This window comes from Cryptotermes secundus, unplaced genomic scaffold (genome assembly GCF_002891405.2).
Source record: "Cryptotermes secundus unplaced genomic scaffold, Csec_1.0 scaffold6, whole genome shotgun sequence".
Lineage (NCBI taxonomy): Eukaryota > Metazoa > Arthropoda > Insecta > Blattodea > Kalotermitidae > Cryptotermes > Cryptotermes secundus.
The window spans coordinates 938,757-957,347 of NW_019725001.1; positions in this window are offsets into that span (position 1 = coordinate 938,757).

The following is an 18,591-nucleotide window of genomic DNA, read 5'->3' on the forward strand; positions in this document are numbered from 1 at the left end:
GGAGGTTAGAGAAATAGAATGGGCTAGTATAAACTGGATTCATCTGGTTGATGGTACAGAAAACTAGAGTGCTTTTGCGTAAACGGCAATGAACTTTGGGGATTCATAATATCTCGGAAAATTCTCAGTAGCTGAGCTATTGGCGGATTCAAGAAGGACTCAGCTCCATGGAGTCAATAAAATGTCAAGAAGAAACAAAGAACATATTTCCAAGCTTTTTAACTCTTCTGCCTTACACTCCACGTCTTTATTTGCATTTTCTGACGAAACAAAATTATCTCTTTTGAAAACTAATTTGTATAACAATATTAACAAATACATTAATATTCACAGTAGAGTTACATAAAACAATTTCGCTTCTTTGCATTGTATATGTGAGTTGTTTGTTAGAAAACATAATAACAGCCCACAATCCGACTTCTCTAATTGGAAACGTTACGCAGTTGAATAACGGCGGCAGCAAGGACTTGGCATCCGTGTTGTGTGATGTATTCAAACTGAACTGTCGTGCTTTCTGTCTTCATGTCACAATACAATGTAACAGCAAAATATGACTTATGACAAACGCAACACACAAGTGGAGGTGCAAAACTTTTAATAGTTGTCCCCCAGAACTCATGCACGGTTGTACTCGTTCATAATAGTTTATTGTTGAAAGCTTTTATGTGCCTTGAATAGGAACTGTAAATGCTGTAGGTATAGTCAGTACTTGATTAAGGTTGGCAACTGAGTAGTTTAAGAGAGGAGCAGGGATAGAGCAGTCAGTATAGCGACTGGCTACAGGCTGGACGACTGAGGGATCGGAGTTCGTGCCCCGGTAAAGTCAAGAATTTTCCTTCCTCCGTGTCGTCCAGACCGGCTCTGTGGCCCACACTGCCTCCAGTCCAATGAGTTCTGGCAACTATTTTTCTAGTGGTAAAGTGGCCGGGGCCTTAAGCTGACCACTCACCTCCAACTAGTGCCGAAGTCAAGAAAACGTGAGTCTCTACATCCACTTTTGCAGACGTCTTCGTGGCGTAGTGATTAATTAGTTAAACATAGGAACAACTTTTTTTTCCATTGGCGCTACAGCCCCAGTGGGCCTAGGCCAACCCCCATGAAACTCTACTTTTCACTTCGGTTTATTAGATCTTAAACAATCGGTAGGACTCCTTGGGCGAGTGATCAGCTCGTCGCAAGGCCTGTACCTGTACACAAACACAGAAAAACGCACAGAAATATCCATACCCTGAGTGGGATTCGAATCCACGATCCCGGCTTCCGAGCGAGCGAAGACAGTGCATGCCCAGGGACAACTTTACCTTTACTTTTTACACCTTAAGAGATTCCTCTCCCGTGCTCCCAAATTTAAGTCATGAAGATGCTGTCAGCTCTTCCTATTGCAGTACCTCCACTTCGCCACACCGATTGGCTTCAGAACTCTACGTCCAAGCCCCTCCTCCGAGTAAACAACTAACATTCTCTGGCGTTGTCTAGAATGCGTTCTCAGATTTAGAAACAATTCTAGTTACCAAACATTCCGAGAAGACTTGTAGGTGCACATAAATATTTCGGAGGAGCATATTGTCTCCATCTTCAGGCTACTATTTCATTGGAAGCAGCAGATCCCTCTAAAAAGTTGATAAGAATATTTGCCAGACTATACGGCCTCACATCCCAGAAGACTATAATCTTCATATGCTCCAAATGTTGAATTAAAAAGTAAAATTATCTCTGTGAATAATTAAGAAAAAACCATGAAGGCGTATGGGAGACTGAAAGTATAGCGCCACCATTGTTATTCCCGGCAGTAGACGGAGGCGAGTTATCAGCTTCACGTCCCAGCCGATTTGTAACCCCGGTAACAATTGGACAGGAGAATGGGTTTGCCCCAGAGCTGGTCTGACGTTGTGAAGAGGAGAAAATCATTTGCCTCTTCCAGGAATCGAAACCCGGCCGTCCAGCCCATAAATATACCAGCAAAGTTCATATCTTAGGATGTATCAGAATGCACGACAAAGTATAAAGACAACTAATAATTTAGTCTAACGTAAATGCTACGAAAATACGTCAAATGTTTCTCAAGGAAGCGGTTGTTGTCTACTTTCAGGTACTATCGCAACATTTATGACGAGAGACGAAGGAAATCCATATGAATCTCGATCACAACAGGAGGTGTATCAGGCGAGATTTGAACCACGTACTTTTGAGTGCTCGTCAAAAACCTTAGCTGTGCTTAACTAATAAAGCACTACGCCATGAAGACGTATGGGGAAGTGGTTGCAGAGATCCACATTTCCTTGATCTTGGCACTATTTGGAGGTGAGTGATTAGCTTCACGCCCCAGCCGCTTTATCCTCAAGAAAGTACCCTTCTACGCATTGGATAGGAGGTTGTATGGGCCCCAGAGTCAGTCTGGACAGCGTGGAGAAGAGAAAATTCTTGACCGTACCGGGACTCGAACTCCGAATTCTCTGCCGTGTAGCCCGTAGCCAGTCGCTATACCGACTGAGCTATCCCGGCTACTTTTGGGAGCAGGAGAAATGGAAAGCAACTTGTAATATGATGTGAGACCAACATGAATGTATGAATGAGTATACCAGTGCATTGTAAAATAGACCACTTTACTATAAACTACAATGTACATATGTACGCGTATATACAGTGTATATACATATATGTATATATATGTGTACGTGGGCTGACTGACAGTTGAATACGTTCCCCTTGCTTCTGGATTCTCCTGTCATATATCGCGTTGTGCAGAATTGTAGAGAAACATAGCTATAGCTACATTAAGGGAAGGAACTTATTGCTAAATGTCACGCAGAAACGAACAGTGCTAGGCTTTGTCTCCAGATTAAGCCACTTGCCATTCAAATAGTGCATTTCCATAGTGTAATGGTAGTTCTGTGATATTACAGTCGTAAGTCTTTATTAGTAATATATTGAATATTCAAACTTTACATAACATTATGATGTAGCTCATACTGCTACTGCAGGAAGGACTTAGTTCGATTCTCGTTCCGTCCTAACTATTTTTTTTTTAATTAACTGCGTATTTACAATCTGCTCTCTTATTTGTGGAGCATTGAGTAAATCTGTGGGTGAGTGGCATGAGTGGGGCATTCATCCTCTGATGAATCTCCTATAAGTCCTGTAGATGGTTGATATTGTTTGCCGTGTCTTCAGCGGTTTCGGGGAGGTCAGTAGGCCATTGCCGTTTTAGTCTCCTTGGCACCTTTGGCGGAGTATTCAGGGCCGCTATGAGTTTGTTGCTATGTCCATCTAGTCGTGCGCTGTATAGTCTCGACAGTGTGCGGATCTCGTCACTGACGAAAGGAGTTTGGAGGTCGTTGTGAAGAGTTAAGTTGGACACATACCAGGGTGCATCTGCGACTGCTCGTAGGATTTTTGACTGTATTCTCTGTATGATTTTTGTGTGTGACGGTTTAGCACAACCCCACAGTTGGATCCCGTAGGTCCATATTGGTTTGATGATGCATTTGTATAGGAGTAGTTTATTGTTCATGGATAGTTTAGATTTTTGTCCCAGGAGCCAAGACATTTCCTTTAGTTTTAGGTTTATCTGCTGTCGTTTGGTTTTGATGTGCTTACGCCATGTCAATTTCTGGTCTAAGTGTAGACCTAGATATTTCACTTCGTTTTTAACTGGTATGGGAATGTTGTTTATCGATACCTGTGGGCATACTATTCGTCTTGTTGTGAAGGTAATGTGGACCGATTTGTTCTGGTTTATGTTGATCTGCCAGTTGTGAAACCAGTGCTGCAGAAGATTTAGGTGTTGTTGGAGATTTTCCGAGGCTATTATTGGATCGTTACTTGTTGCTAGGATTGCGGTGTCGTCCGCGAATGTAGCCACTGTTGTTTTGGTTGTTGTGGGGAGATCTGCAGTATATATTAGGTATAGTAAGGGGCCCAGAACACTGCCCTGTGGTACTCCTGATCGTATCTGGTGGCATTGTGAATAGTCATGGTTGAATTTGACTTGGAAATGTCTTTCCGTTAGGTAGGACTTTAGTATGAGGTAATACGGGCCAGGAAGGGCCTTCTTGATCTTGTATAGTAGGCCAGCATGCCAGACCTTATCGAAGGCCTGGGCAACATCCAGAAATACGGCTGTGCATAGCTTTTTTTCCTCGAGGCTAGCTGCTATTGTGTTTACGATTCTGTGGGATTGCTGTATTGTTGAGTGCTTCTTCCTGAAACCAAATTGGTAATCAGGAATGATAGTGGATAAGTCTACATCTTTTTCGAGTCTGGTTAGTAGCAGTCTTTCAAATATTTTTGACGGGATTGGCAAGAGGCTGATTGGGCGATATGAGCTTGTTTCATTAGGTGGTTTGCCGGGTTTGTGGATCATTATGATCTGCGCAAATTTCCATGTGGGCTGAAAGTACGACAGTCTGATCATAGCGTTGAAGATGATTGTTAGGAGCACTATCGCTTTTCGTGGAAGCTGTTTAAGTATGGTTGCTGTGATGAGCTCGTAACCGGGTGCTTTGTGCTCGTTTAGGTTTTCTATTACCCGTTGTGTCTCTCCTGGAGTGAACGGTTTGATTGGTGGTGCCATTTGGCAAGGCACGTCTAGGAAGTTTATTATTTCTTCTTGATTTCCATTGATATTTGGGAGGGGTGAGAACGCTTGTTTGAGGTGATCAGCGTCCTAACTATTACGAAAGAGAACAATTTGTTACTTTCTTCCAAAGGGAATTTATGGAAGCATTGCCGAAATTTACTGGCACTGTGATAGAAGAACAAGGATCAGCAAACCAAAGCCCTCCATAGGACAGTCATGAGAAAAACATATAAGGGAGCAGGGGTAGCTCAGTCAGTATTAATAACCAGGCTGCCTGATCAACAGTGTTACGAATTGGTTGCTACGGGGGTGGGGGATCCTAATGGGCCGGGTAGGCCATTACTGCCCATCTCAGTTTACACATAATACAGTTGCGTTTATTGCTGATATAATATAAATAAAATACAGTTGCGTTTATTGCTGGTATAATATAAATAAAATACAGTGGAGCTAGTGGAAGGTCCTCACTACCCACGTCCACTCCGGAGGGGCCCAAACTCCGTTCCGCCGTATCCTTTTTGTTTGGTGGAAGTTAATTTGGCAAGGTAGGGGCCTCACCCTACCTGAGTGGGGTCAAACAGCTCGGTAAGCCCGTATTCCGTTACTTACCGCCATTTGGGCCCACATTCGAAACCCCCCCTTTCTTTCCTCCAATGTAGGGCCCTTGGGGGCCGGCCGACTGCTCCTGCGGTTCCTTGTACTCCGGCGTCGTCGCTCCCCTAGGAGCCTCCACTACCTCTCTCCAATGTCTCGTTACCCACTGCCTCCTCTGGTTATCGCTACCCGGTCCATCCTGCTAGCCCCCCCCTCCACAGGCGGTAGGGGGTGGGCCGCGGATACAGGGCTGCCAAGCGTCTTCCAAGGCAGTGTTGCCAGATCTCCGAGGCTTTCTCAACGTAGTTTCGGCCGGAGCGTCGGGCTCGTAACAACAGTCGAAAAGTTGAAGCTCGATTCCCAACCGTGCCAGACCGAACCTGTGTTTCTCATAGCCGCTTCTCAAAGTGGTACTGGAGATGAGGTGGTCGGAACGTAAAGCTACTAATTTAAGTCAATCTATTGCGAGGTTAAGAATGCATAATATTATGCCCACACTCTCAACTCTGCCTTCACGACGTGGCCCTTAATTAAGCAAAGAGTCAATTTTCCTTTACCTAAAAAAATCCACTTACCTGCTATCCTAACAAAGAATCTTCCTTAATGTTATCCTCCCATTTATATGATTTCTGCAATTCAGGAATTGTCATTATAAACTTAAAATTCTGTAAATAAATTTGATCTATAAAATAATCGTGAAGCTGTCCCTGTAACAGGTCGTGGAGGCCCATAGGGTTGTGAGACGTCGAGGCTCTCACATTTTCTCTAGATAATTGGATCACAGATGGCGGTGAGGTTATCAGCCTTACGCACCGGCCGCCCTTTACCCGCAGGAAGTTTCCTGGTACTCATTTCTGTTAGAGGAAAAGTCGACCCCAGGGCCATAGTGCGGTTAGAAGATTAAGTAAATTGAAAAATCCAATGACCTCATCGGGACTTGAACCCGCGATCTTCCGACTTTAGCACAGTGCCTCAACTAATTGCACTATCGCTATGGAAGAATTTTTTTTAGTGTTTCGAGAACGTTCACATATTTCTAGCCAATGGAAATGTCGGGCTAATTCTCACTTTTAGGAAGTAAGCAGCCACATAACGGTAATTAATGAGATGGGTTGAATGATCAAACTTTGAAATGCAGTGGCAAATATAAGTGTTACTTGCTTTAATATTTAAAACTCTGCATTTGGCACTGAGTAAATTTGCCTGTTTCTTCTGATTCTGAGCAAAAACAGGGATTATTTTCCTGCGCAGCAAGAATCGAATTGCCTTTGTGTTTTCTGTGACGTCGCAACTGGCTTTATAAATATTAATATCACTGTCTGGAGATTTTAAAGGACTGATAAGTGTAATGATTGAGTTACCAGCAGATATTTGTTTGTATCGACTAACTTAAATATATACTTTCAAAAATATTTTCTAAAAAAAATTCCCGTAAAGGCTCTCGTAGAACAAAAGTTCACGTATGGGGGTTTCGCGTGACGAATATTACTGGTTCTGAATTGGATGATTGGATTTATTGGTACTTTTATTAAAATTACAAGCAATTATTCCGCTCACATACAATGACTGCCTAAGATTCGCTCCATTCCTTCCTGGACTACGAGTGTCTTCTCTTCTGCGTGACTGACTTGGTTCTTATTTACGAATACGTCACTTCTTCAGCTTCTGCTGTCCGCTGGTTAACCCTCCACAGCTGAACGCTGAACTCTCATAGGACTCTCTTACGAACCAATCTGAGTCTAATGTTACGACCGACGGTCAGTCGGCCAGTCTGTCTCGGAATAAAGCACCAGATATTCATTACTGTCAGACAGTTTCGGGTTTGTTGATGTGGGCGCTCTCTCGGACGAGAGGGCAGGTCTGTCGTTTACAATTACCGCTGGCCCTCGCCAGCGTAGAAATTCCCGGGTCCTAGTCCCATGGTACTCGCGACCATATTTTATTGTCTCAGATTCGAGACTTCCCTTCTTGTCGCCTCCTACGACTCGCAGGGCTACGGTGGAGGTATTCGACCCCGCCTCCACACGGGGCACTCTGAATCAATTAATTCACTAATGAAGTATCTTTTATAACTTGGGGCGAACCGACGAGAGATCACCTCGAACACATCGTCTGTTATTCTGTTGTCGTGGGACGTGCTTACCAAACCGTTGTTCAGCAATGGATTATTTTGTGTCTATTCATTGCATCGAGAACGAGTGTTTGGCGAGCCGTTGGTTAGCAATAGATTTCCGTTCTGTCCCCGTTAATCAGGCTTTCAGGTTCTGATTAACCAACCGATGCCTAGCAATAGTCATATTCGTCACATTGCTCCCTCCTTCAGGCTGTCCGTTCCGAATAGCCTATCGGTGTGTCACCGTTCCCCCTTCTGCAAGATTTCTGCTCGTGACTGTTTATTTCTTCTCCTGCTTGACTACTCGCCAACCGCTCCCACTGTTCCCTTCTCAAAGGCGCTCGTCCCGAGCGGCTCCCTGTCAAGGTGCTAGTCAATCCAGTTGCTTCACCATCATCGAGTTTTTCTTTTGCAGCGGGGGGGCAAAACTATCCCCAGGGGCCGGCGCTCCCACATTTTTGGCTTATCTTACTCCAAAGCCGCAGGTAGGCTCTACAAGAGATAACAATTCAGTAACTGCCACAGCCTATGGTTAAGTTACAGTTTACAGATTCAACAAACCAACTCCTCGAACCAACACAACGTAAGTGACTTTATAACCATGATGTTGGCCCCTAACCTGTTATTATATTACAATATAAATATATATATACATCTCGTACATATCTGACATCACACACAGGACTCTGATTCTGATGAGGAGGGCTTGGTTATGTATATATAAATTCTTGTATCCTGCCATCTAGTGGAAATCCTTTGTATCTGGACGCGACTTATCTAAAAGGCAATTTGATTCATGGCCTTCCCTTCTCACAAACACACGCGCGTGCGCTGAACTACATGCTGCTTACCTTTATCATCTACTCTTTTGTGGCAACGGATTTTCTTTTTTCTTTCAAGAGGTGGGATTTAGGTGAAGATGATTCTTGGAGATCGTTTCAGAGATCTACACGAGCAATGTTAAAGCTGCGGCAGTTCAGTGCTAAAGTTGTTTCTATGCAGCTAATGTGTAAGTAAAGGTAAAGCCATCCTTGTAATAGGCAATGGAGACCCATAGGGTTGTGAGACCTCGAGGTTCCCACATTTTCTAGACAATCGGCTCATAGATGGCTGCAAGGTTGTCAGCCTTACGCGCTGGCCGCCCTTTACCTCCAAGAATATTCCTGGTTAGAGGCTGAGTGAACCCCAAGGCCATACTGCGGCTGGAAGGATTAGGTCAATTGAAAAGATCCAATGAACTCATCGGGACTTAAACCCGCGACCTTCCTGCTTGTAGCACAGTGCCTCAACCAACTACGCCACCGCGTGCCCCCGCAGCCAATGTGACGATGGTGATAATTCAATTCTTCAATTCAATTCAATCCTTCTTTATTTATGTGCCGAGTCAACGGCCACAAGGCCAATACAGACACAGCACAGTGTAGATAAAAGTAATTACAATATGAACAAACACATCATGAAGTCAAAGGAAAATTACAAGCAAGCACTGGAGGAAAACACATGAATGCAGAGAAGTGTAAAAACAAACAAAGTAATAATAATTTCATTAACACAAATCTAAGTTGTTATTCAGAACTGAGAAATGTAAAGTAAAATATTTAGAAAGAATAATAATAATTCAATTCAAAAAATTTTTGTTTATATGCGTGCAAACTTAACAGCTCAGAGGCCAATTACAAAGTTAGCAGCAGTACGTAGGAAGACACAAAATAACTAATAAACAGAATACAAATTAAGGCAGCCTGTATAATTGCAATAACTTAATAATTATTCTATGAAAAATTTAAGTAATCATTAAGAGGTAAATAAAGTAAGGTAAGTACATATCCGCCGGTCACGGTAGCCGAGCGGTCTAAGGCATTCACTGTCTTCGCTCGCTCGGAAGCCGGGATCGTGGGTTCGGATCTGTTTCCTGTGAGGTACGAACTGAATTCTTATATATTATTCTTATACACTGCCGGTCACGGTAGCCGAGCGGTCTAAGGCATGCACTGTCTTCGCTCGCTCGGGAGCCGGGATCGTGGGTTCGAATCCCGCTCAGGTCATGGATGTTTGTGTGCGTTTTTCTGTGTTTGTCTATAGGTAGAGGCCTTGCGACGAGCTGATCACCCGCCTAAGGAGTCCTACTGTATGTGTAAGATTGAGAAAAAGCGAAGTGAAAGGAGTTCATGAGGTAGGCCTAGGTCCACTGGGGCTGTAGTGCCAAGGGGGGGGGGATGTACATATCCACTGGTTTTGCCTTTCTGTGGCGAGAAAGGATTATATTCATACATACACACATAGAAGTTAATAATAATGACAATAACTGAATCAATTCTAACTTATTTGTGTGCTAACACGACACCAAAATAATAATAACTATAATAAAAATAATAATAACTATAGCACATTATGAAAATGATTGGGGAGAACATTCCTGGCTCCGAATACGTCAACGTCCCTGCAGACAGCATTAGCAGCTGCTGCGCATCTAGCAGAGGGACAATTTTTACATGAGGAGCAAACACTGAACAATGCAAAGTCTCTGATATACCGAGCAGGAACTTGGAGCCCAACAATTTCCAGAACAGAAGGGCAGAATTTCGAGCCAAAATAAACGTGAATAAGAAAGAGAGCATCAAGGCGATATCTCCTAGTACGTGAAGTATACAATTTTAACTCCTCAAGAGCAAGAGAATAATTGTAATGAACTTGAGGAAAGAAACGATTAAACAGAGGGCCGCAAACTTCTGCTGGATGCGTTCCAGCTTGTTGGCATCAGTTGACGTAATGGAATTCCAGAATACGGAAGCATATTCAAGCTTAGATCTAACTAATGCAGTGTACAATCTGAACACACAGTTTAGAGATGAGAAATTGAAAGTAATGTTACGAACTAGACCCGACAGTTTAACACAGTTAGAGAAAATGTAATTGACCTGCTCATGGAAATATAGCGTAGCATCATTAAACACTCCCAGGCCTTTTATAGAATCGGTCAAGGCTATTGGGGATTGATAAAGTTTATAACCGTAGATCAGTACGTTGGTTTTCCTGGAGAAGGATATAACTTCAGTTTTACTGATGTTGAGTTTCATACAGTTAACAATGCACCAACCTCGTATAGAGTTAACGTCAGGCTGAAGTAGATAGCAGTCCTGAGGAGAACTAATGGCTCGGGAAATTTTGATATTGTCAGCAAAAAGCAGACACTTAAGAGTGGGCATGTGCATAGCATATGCCAGTAGTAGTAGTAATTCATTTCGTGTTTATTTACTTGCAAATTTAATAATTATAATTCGGTCTCTTCTCTACAGAGGCCAGGCTGGTTCTGGGGCCCACAATGCCCCCTATCCAGTGGGTAACGGGGTCTCTTTCTCCCATGGATAGAGCTACTGGAGCGTGGAGCTGACCACTCATCACATCTAGTGATGAAACCAAGAATGATGAGACTATATTTCCACTCCCCCATACTTAATTATTTAATTCATTAATTAAGCACAAAAAAATTTAATTGCTGTTACTCTCTGGGGGGGGGGCGTAGAGGGCATCCATGAAAAGCTCCGTTTCGCTTCAGTTTCTTAACCTCATAGATTCCCCCTAAGGGAGATCAGCCCGTCGCACGCTCTCCACATAAGCCGTACAATTCAAACAGAATAAAAGCAGATATTAATGCCTCGAGTGAGATTCGAACACACCACCTCGGTGTTCAAGCGTGCAAAAACAGTTCATGCCCTAGACCGCACGGCCACTGTGATCGGCACGGACAAATTTAGGGCCATTAAAAATATTTAGTAAATATAAAAGATTTGAGTGACCTTGCCTGTGATTATGATGGTGATAAATTTTTAGGATAATAATTATTACAGTTTTACTATTATCATCATTCTCTGATTCAAAATTAAGTGCCCAAAGTCATGCTGATTTTATATCTCTGTTTAACGACATGAATTTTATCCTTAACATATCTTATGCTTTCTGCGGCAAGGAAGATATATAAATATCTTAATGTACATACATGTACGTATGTATTTGTCCTACTGAATTAACATGTAAACAGAAATTAACTTTAAATTTATTCTTATTGTAATTATCACTTTTTTCCCCCCATACCTACCTTATTGTTTATCGCCATTGTTTTCCGTTTTATTATTGCACTTATGGTTTTCTTTTGTCGTGTAAGATAGCTATATTGGTTTTCTTCTGTGCTACATCCTTACCTGGCCTTGTGGCTGTTGTCTTTATGCTTTTCTCTCTCTGGGATGTAACTGTTAGCATCAACGTTGTGCTGATCAGTAATTGGCCTTGCAGCTGCTGACTAGATGCATAAAGAAAACACTGAATCGAATTTAACTGAATTATAATTATTCGGAAGAAAAAAAAAATATGCTTAAGTGAAAATTGTTTTACTGGTGTTACACCGCGTAGTCTGGTGGATATTTACGTACGTTTCGGAGGAACTTGCTTCCATTTTCAGAATAGAAGATTAAGTAAACGTAGAGTGGAGAAACGTTACGAATATAGGGACAGATTGGGCCGAGGAAAAAGACCTGAATTGAAATAGGAAAAATCTTAGGCCCTTACAAGGGCATTTTTTAGGTCAGAGGAGAGAAATTGGCGATATAAGGGCTGTGAGGAATAGACGAAAGTCAGGAGTAGCTGACGCATGGACAGTTAGCCCTAAGGAGCCTGCCTCGAGACAGAATACTTCGGAGGAAACATAAACATTAACAGGAAATGAAGGAAAAATCCTGGGGGGAGGGGGGGGGAGAAACAGAAGAGGAAGGAGACCCTAGCAAGAGCAGATATGTGCCTGAAAAGGGCAGTTGGATGTAACACCTTCCTCCAGATCGTCAATAAATATCCTCCAGACTACATCTTAAAATATAATGTGAAAAATATGACCATTGCTACGTAACGGTTCGGTAAACACATCCCCGAGGTTACGCAGTCAACAGTGGATGCACCTGGTCGCTGGATAGTAAGTCGCAAGGCAAGTTTCATCGTAACGAAAAGAACACAATAATAATAGATATACTGTTCTGTTCTCCACGAATTACAAAAGAGAGTTCATTTGTGAATTTATTCGTAAGAGAATTCAGAAGTTCAGCGTTCAGCTGTGGAGTGTTGAACTGACAGCCTAAGCTGAAGGAGTGACCGACACGTAAATCAGAACCGAGTCAGTCACGCAGAAGAGAAGACACTCGTAGTGCAGTAAGGAATGGAGCGAGGCGTAGGCAGCCAGTGTATGTGAGCGGGAATAATTGAGTGGAATTTTAATAAAAGTACCAATAAATCCAATCATCAAATCCATTATCATTATTGTTAACAGAACCATGGACACGTGACAATAATAATCTCCACATACAGAGAACAGACCAACTTAGCAATGACCTGATATACACACATCACTGCAACTAACGTTAGATACACATAAATTAAATAACACATAAAGTCATTATATTATTCATATAAAGACATTTGATACGCTCATTTCTGACACGCAGGAGAGAAGCTGCTGATTCAGCAATTTATGAATTTCTAAAGCTCTTAAAATTTTAAGTTATAAAGAAGTGCGCGTTCACATGTGACGTGCTGAGATGACAGTGCAACTACATTAGCAAGAGCGTGTACACTTGAGGGTGGCCGAGGGTGGTCGAAACATGGTTTAATGAGACAAATGAAAAAAGGAAATAAGTGATGCATTTAAGGCGGTGGTTACACATGTTTAGCAAAGGCAATAATCCTTGAAAAGGATAATAGTTATAGTCAACGCGTTTCCACTTCTTATCTTATTTTCATACGTACACGTGCAATTCCGTCTGAAATGCAAATTGTTATCTTGTTCTACTTCTCTGCCACTACATGTTTCGACCGTATACGGCCTTCATCAGGAGCACGTCTATCTTTCCAAAATTGTTCCATTCTGTGTTAAAATTACATATTGTGTGTGGACGCCGTGTTGATTATTAATGATTACTTACTTACTCATGGAGCTGAGCCCTTCTTGAGGAACCGCCAATTCTGCAGCTGCTCAAGAATTTCCCAGCATATTATGGAACCCGAAGGTTCATTACCTTGGCCACAAGAGCCCTCCAGATGGCCCTATCCTGAGCCAGATCAATCCAGTGCATACTTTCCCATCATATCTAAGATCAATTTTAATATTGTCCACCCACCTACGTCTTGGTCTTCCTAGTGCTGCCTCTCTTTCGGGCTTTCTCATAAATATCCTATATGCATTCCTCTTCTCCCCCATTCTTGCTACATTCCCTGCCCATCTCATCCTCATTGACTTGATCATTGTAATTATACTTAGAGAACGTTACAAATTATGAAGCTCCTCATTTTGCAGTTTTCTCCAACCTCCTGTCACTTTATATATTTTCGGTCCAAATATTCTCAACACCTTGTTCTCTAACACCCTCAGACTATGTTCCTCCCTTAATGTCAGAGACCAAGTTTCACAACCATACAGAACCACAGGCAAAGTTATAGTTTTGTATATTTCCTTTTTCGTTCGCCTAGGTTGTTTATCCAGAGGATCAGCCCAGGTCCGAGGCTTTGTGTACATTTTCGTAACAGATTTATTTTTCACGGTGATGGGTTGTTAGCCACACGCCCAACCATCAAGCTGGAGGACCACCCCTTGTTGACTGTCCGCGACTGGTTTTTCGATATATTCGCAGTTTCATTCCATTACTGGACGGCGTCTCCTCCATCCGCAACCTGAGAAGCGCCATGCCGTGGTGACAAGGGACCCACCTATCATGAGGTTATTAATAATTAATAAAATATACTTAAAAATTAAGATTACAATTAAAAATTAGAGTTTGTTTTTTATGGCTAGTGGGGTGAGACTAGGTCCCTTGTACTGGGGCCAAATCTGGCCTATTGTACCAGCCCCAGATGATAGGTGAGGGTGATTGTGGAGCAATTGGTGGAATGAAGATTGGCAGGGGAACCGAAGTACTCGGAGAAAACCCTCCCCAGCGCCACTTTGTCTACCACAAATCCCACTCAATCAGACCCCGGGATCGAACCTGAACAGCCGCGGTGCTGAGCCAGCGACTAACCGCTTGAGCTATGGCGTGGCCCCAAAAAACTTCTTGAATGTTATTCTTCATTGTGGTCGCCAGCTATCCACTGAAATATATATGCAAGTACATCTGCTGATGTTGAGTATTGTAGCGCCTCGTTCCTTTGTTGTCAATAATGTGTTGTGTTATGTAATATTTTTGTTGTTTTTGTTAGTTTTGTATGTTTTGATAGTTGTTTGCCGCTGTAATTACGTGTGTTGTTTACACATCTCATGTAGATATGGAGACGTGTTATTACATTAATGTTATCTGTGATGTGTAACAATTATGTTACGCCCATTGTTTGTGTACTTTACTTTACTTTTAATGCTTACTTATGTTAAAGTAACTTGTGAATTTCCGAAGCTGCTGGGCTGGTTATGTTATTGCTTTGTTTGTGTGTATAGAGATTATGAGCGGGCTGCGTGATGACAAACAGGGATTATGCGGATTCGTAAATTAACTTGATGAAATCCTGTTATATAACTAAACAAACCACTGTACTTCACTGAACATGTTTCTGCAGATCTCTGCCATTTTTAGGAACGTTTCCTTGCTATTAGCTGTTCAAATCTGCAGATTCTCTGAATGAAATGCATTAAAATGGAAGGTTCTTCGTCAGTTTCAAACAAGCGTTCTCATTTGTGAATCATTTTACGTCATTAATACTATCACGTGACAAAATAAGGAAATATGGTCACGTGTATTAGTGACTATAGACGGTGTTTGGATTGGCAGATTGGATTTATTGACCACCTTATTCACATAGTACTCAGAATTGTAGGTAAAACAGCATTACTTCTGGTCTACAAAATTTATAGTTCACCTATGCAGACGCACTAAGTTTCTCAGTCTTCACTAGTGGTATTCCTGCAACGGATTTATAACAGTCTCACCGACACTACACATCACACATGAAGTCTTTGTCCTGCTCTATGCTGCCGAACACTTCCTTGTAACCACTTGGCACGGACCCCACAGAAAATACAGCCTCTATTGTTAAGGAAGTGTTTTCATTGCTCGGTTGCCTAGCAACAGACGTCCTATTATTTGTGCTTTGGCTCGCGCGGGAATGTGTTTACAGAGTCGTTGCCTAGCAATGGGTATACATGTCATAATATGTAACTTTTAATACATTAGAAAATATACTCCTAACGTAACAGTTTTGTGCGTGCTCTTACATTTGATTAATTATTTCAAAAGCAGTAAATTTCACGGAAATAACATTTTACCTATAATGTGTGTTTTATTTCTGTCGACAATGTTCATTTGCAACAATTATGTTCTCTGCGAATATTAGTGTGTTACGTATGAGCTACGTTAAGATGCGTGTAGAAACGCATGGAGGTCCTCATGAAATTGTCCATTTTTATCCAAAATTGGAATGTATCGACAAATTCCAGGATACCATACTTAATGAAGATACGCTCAGCAGTTGTAGAGTCGTTATAAGCGGACAGACAGACAGACAGACAGACAGGGAGAGGGGCCATAATTGAAAATTTAAGTTGCGAACGCACCAAAAAGCAGGATTTTATTATAGATATTTTGTCATTAAGTACAGGAGAAGAGTGAATTCTTTGATTAGAAGTAGTTACACAATTTCATATGAAATTTCACGTCTTTTATTTACGTCCACCTCTGTCATCGAACTGATGGAGAATTCTCCTGTAGCAAGCCACTTTATTGTGTGAAGCACACTCCATCATCCGCAGAGTGTTTGCCTATATTCCTCACTACCCTCAAGCCCCTTCAACCCATTTGCTTATATCCACCATTGTGTCTCCGAAAGATACAACCTGGGAACAAATCAATATCTGTCACTTAAATCACGAACCAGCAGTTAATCTGCTGAACAATTTCATTATATGGAACTGTCTTTTTATAAAACACGTTGTTTGTCTTGATACTCCAAAATAACGATCGTGTGTCCAGCCTCTGCAAAATTAGACGTAATTACCTCCTTCTTCACTGACAATTAGTCTTCAAACTCATCAAGAAATTTCCTTTTGTATATGGGAACTGAGGCATGTACTGTCTTCGCTCGCTCAGAAGCCGGGAACGTGGGTTCGAATCCCACTCAGGGCATGGATGTTTGTGTGAGTTTTTCTGTGTTTGTGTACAGGTAGAGGCCTTGGGACGAGCTGATCACCCGCCCAAGGAGTCCTGCCGAATGTGTAAGATCTAGACTAAGCGAAGTGAACAGAGAAGTTCATGGAGGTAGGCCTAGGCCCACTGGGGCTGTAGTGCCAAGGGGGAAAAAAAAACATGGGACCTGAAGGTCTATTAAAAGTGGCCCAGCCATAGATCAAGCGGTTAGTCGCTGGATTCCCACTGCGGCCCTCCCGGGTTCGATCCCGTGTCTGGTCAAGTGGGATTTGTGGTGGACAAAGTGGCGCTGGGCGGGTTTTCTCCGAGTACTTCGGTTCCCCTGCCAATCTTCATTCCACCAAATTCTCCATCATCATAATCACCCGGAGCAGGTACAATAGGCCAATTAGTGGCCGCAGTGCCGAGTGGACCCAGTTGGACTCTCCCCCCCCCAACACTGAGGGAATAAAGAAAAGCATATTAAAATGTCCGTAAGAACAAGCCACAGTAGCCTATCTACAGCAAAATGACTCCATCTATACCCACCCACCTTATGTCCTTCAAATCCATTTTAATATTGTTCTCTATTACCAACTTTAGTATACAAATTTGTGCCTTCAGCTTTTCAACCAAAAATGTTGCATGCATTTCACTTTTCTCATGAACATGATTCGTGGGCTTTGTTCTTATCGTCCTCGGTTTGATCACGCTAATTTGATTTGGCGAAGAGTGCAAATTGTGAAGCTCCTATTCACGCAGCAGAATTCGAAATCTACTTTAAAGGACTTAGGTAGAAAGATGGGTACAAATGGAAACAAAAATTCTTCTTCCGGCCTTAATAGATAATGTTGAAACCAGGTCTGGCTAATCTGTCCTTTCTGATGATCTCCATAATCTTTTTAAATCCGTATATTTGGTCTGTAACGAATTGCAAGAGAAATGTTAACACTGTGGGTCAACCTGTCTGTAAGAAACTCCTATTCTGCAAGTTGTCAGGTTCATATTTACAGCATTCTCACTCCGTGATTTTAGTCCGCAAGCGAACTATACCGACCGAGCGAACGCCGCTTGTCGGCGAAGTTAGTGCCAAATTTGGGGATAGAGGCTTTGTCAGCGCAACGAATCCCCCCGGCCGTTAATTTCGGTTTTCTAAGCCGGAGCCGCTATTTCCTTGAAATAGCTCTTGAATTATCATCACGAGGCTGAGTGGACCGCGCTCCAGACCCACTACTTCTCAGAAAGCCCTCGCACAGTTACTTGAAATTATTAAATACAAGAGAATATTAAATCGATTAATTTCGATAGGCCCTATTTGGTACTAGTCTTGACGTTTGGTATTCCTTCAATTTCGTAAAATTATTCTAAATATTTTATTTTGACAATGGAACAACACGAAATTATAATATGTTCTGTGCGAAGACAAATAGAGCTCATACCTAAAACTGCTCCCCAAATACCTCTTGAGGTTATTATCGAAATAAATTTTCATATAAAATCGAATTGTTTAAATGCGTAAGGTGAAATAATACAAAATTATAATGTGTTTTGTGTGAAGACAAATAGAATTTGTACCTGAAATCGATTCCCAAAAATTCTTCAAGCTATTATGGAAATAAATTCCCAAACGAAACGGAATAGCTTTAAATGCATGAAATGAAGTATTGAGGGTAACATAACCACTAAGTTCACAATGGGTTTGTCTGAAAAAGTCCTTAGTCCCTGTCTCTATAATGCTGGGGTATAAATTTCCCACCGTACAGAGAACCACTACTACAACTCATTTCAGCAACTCCGTGGTATCCAGAAAGAGAGGGGCAGCAGAATGCCCTTCGCAGTTCAGTTTCTCAACAAACCCACACACATTCTTTAGAAAACTGTTTTTTGACTTCCTTCCGGGGGCAATACGGCCGTTAGCTACAGGCATATGGTGCTTCGTAAAGAACTTCACCATGCAAAGAAATTCTTCCAATAAAATTATATTGATTATTAACATGACACCCGTTGAATTTTCAACGGGAAGTTTTACTGCGATATTAAATTTTACAGAATAAAAATATAAACTATCTACGGAAATTGTAAATATGAAATTTTTCTTTGTATTCTCGTTTTAAAGCTACAACTAATGAACCGTTGGCTCTATTGAAGGAAGCATTCCC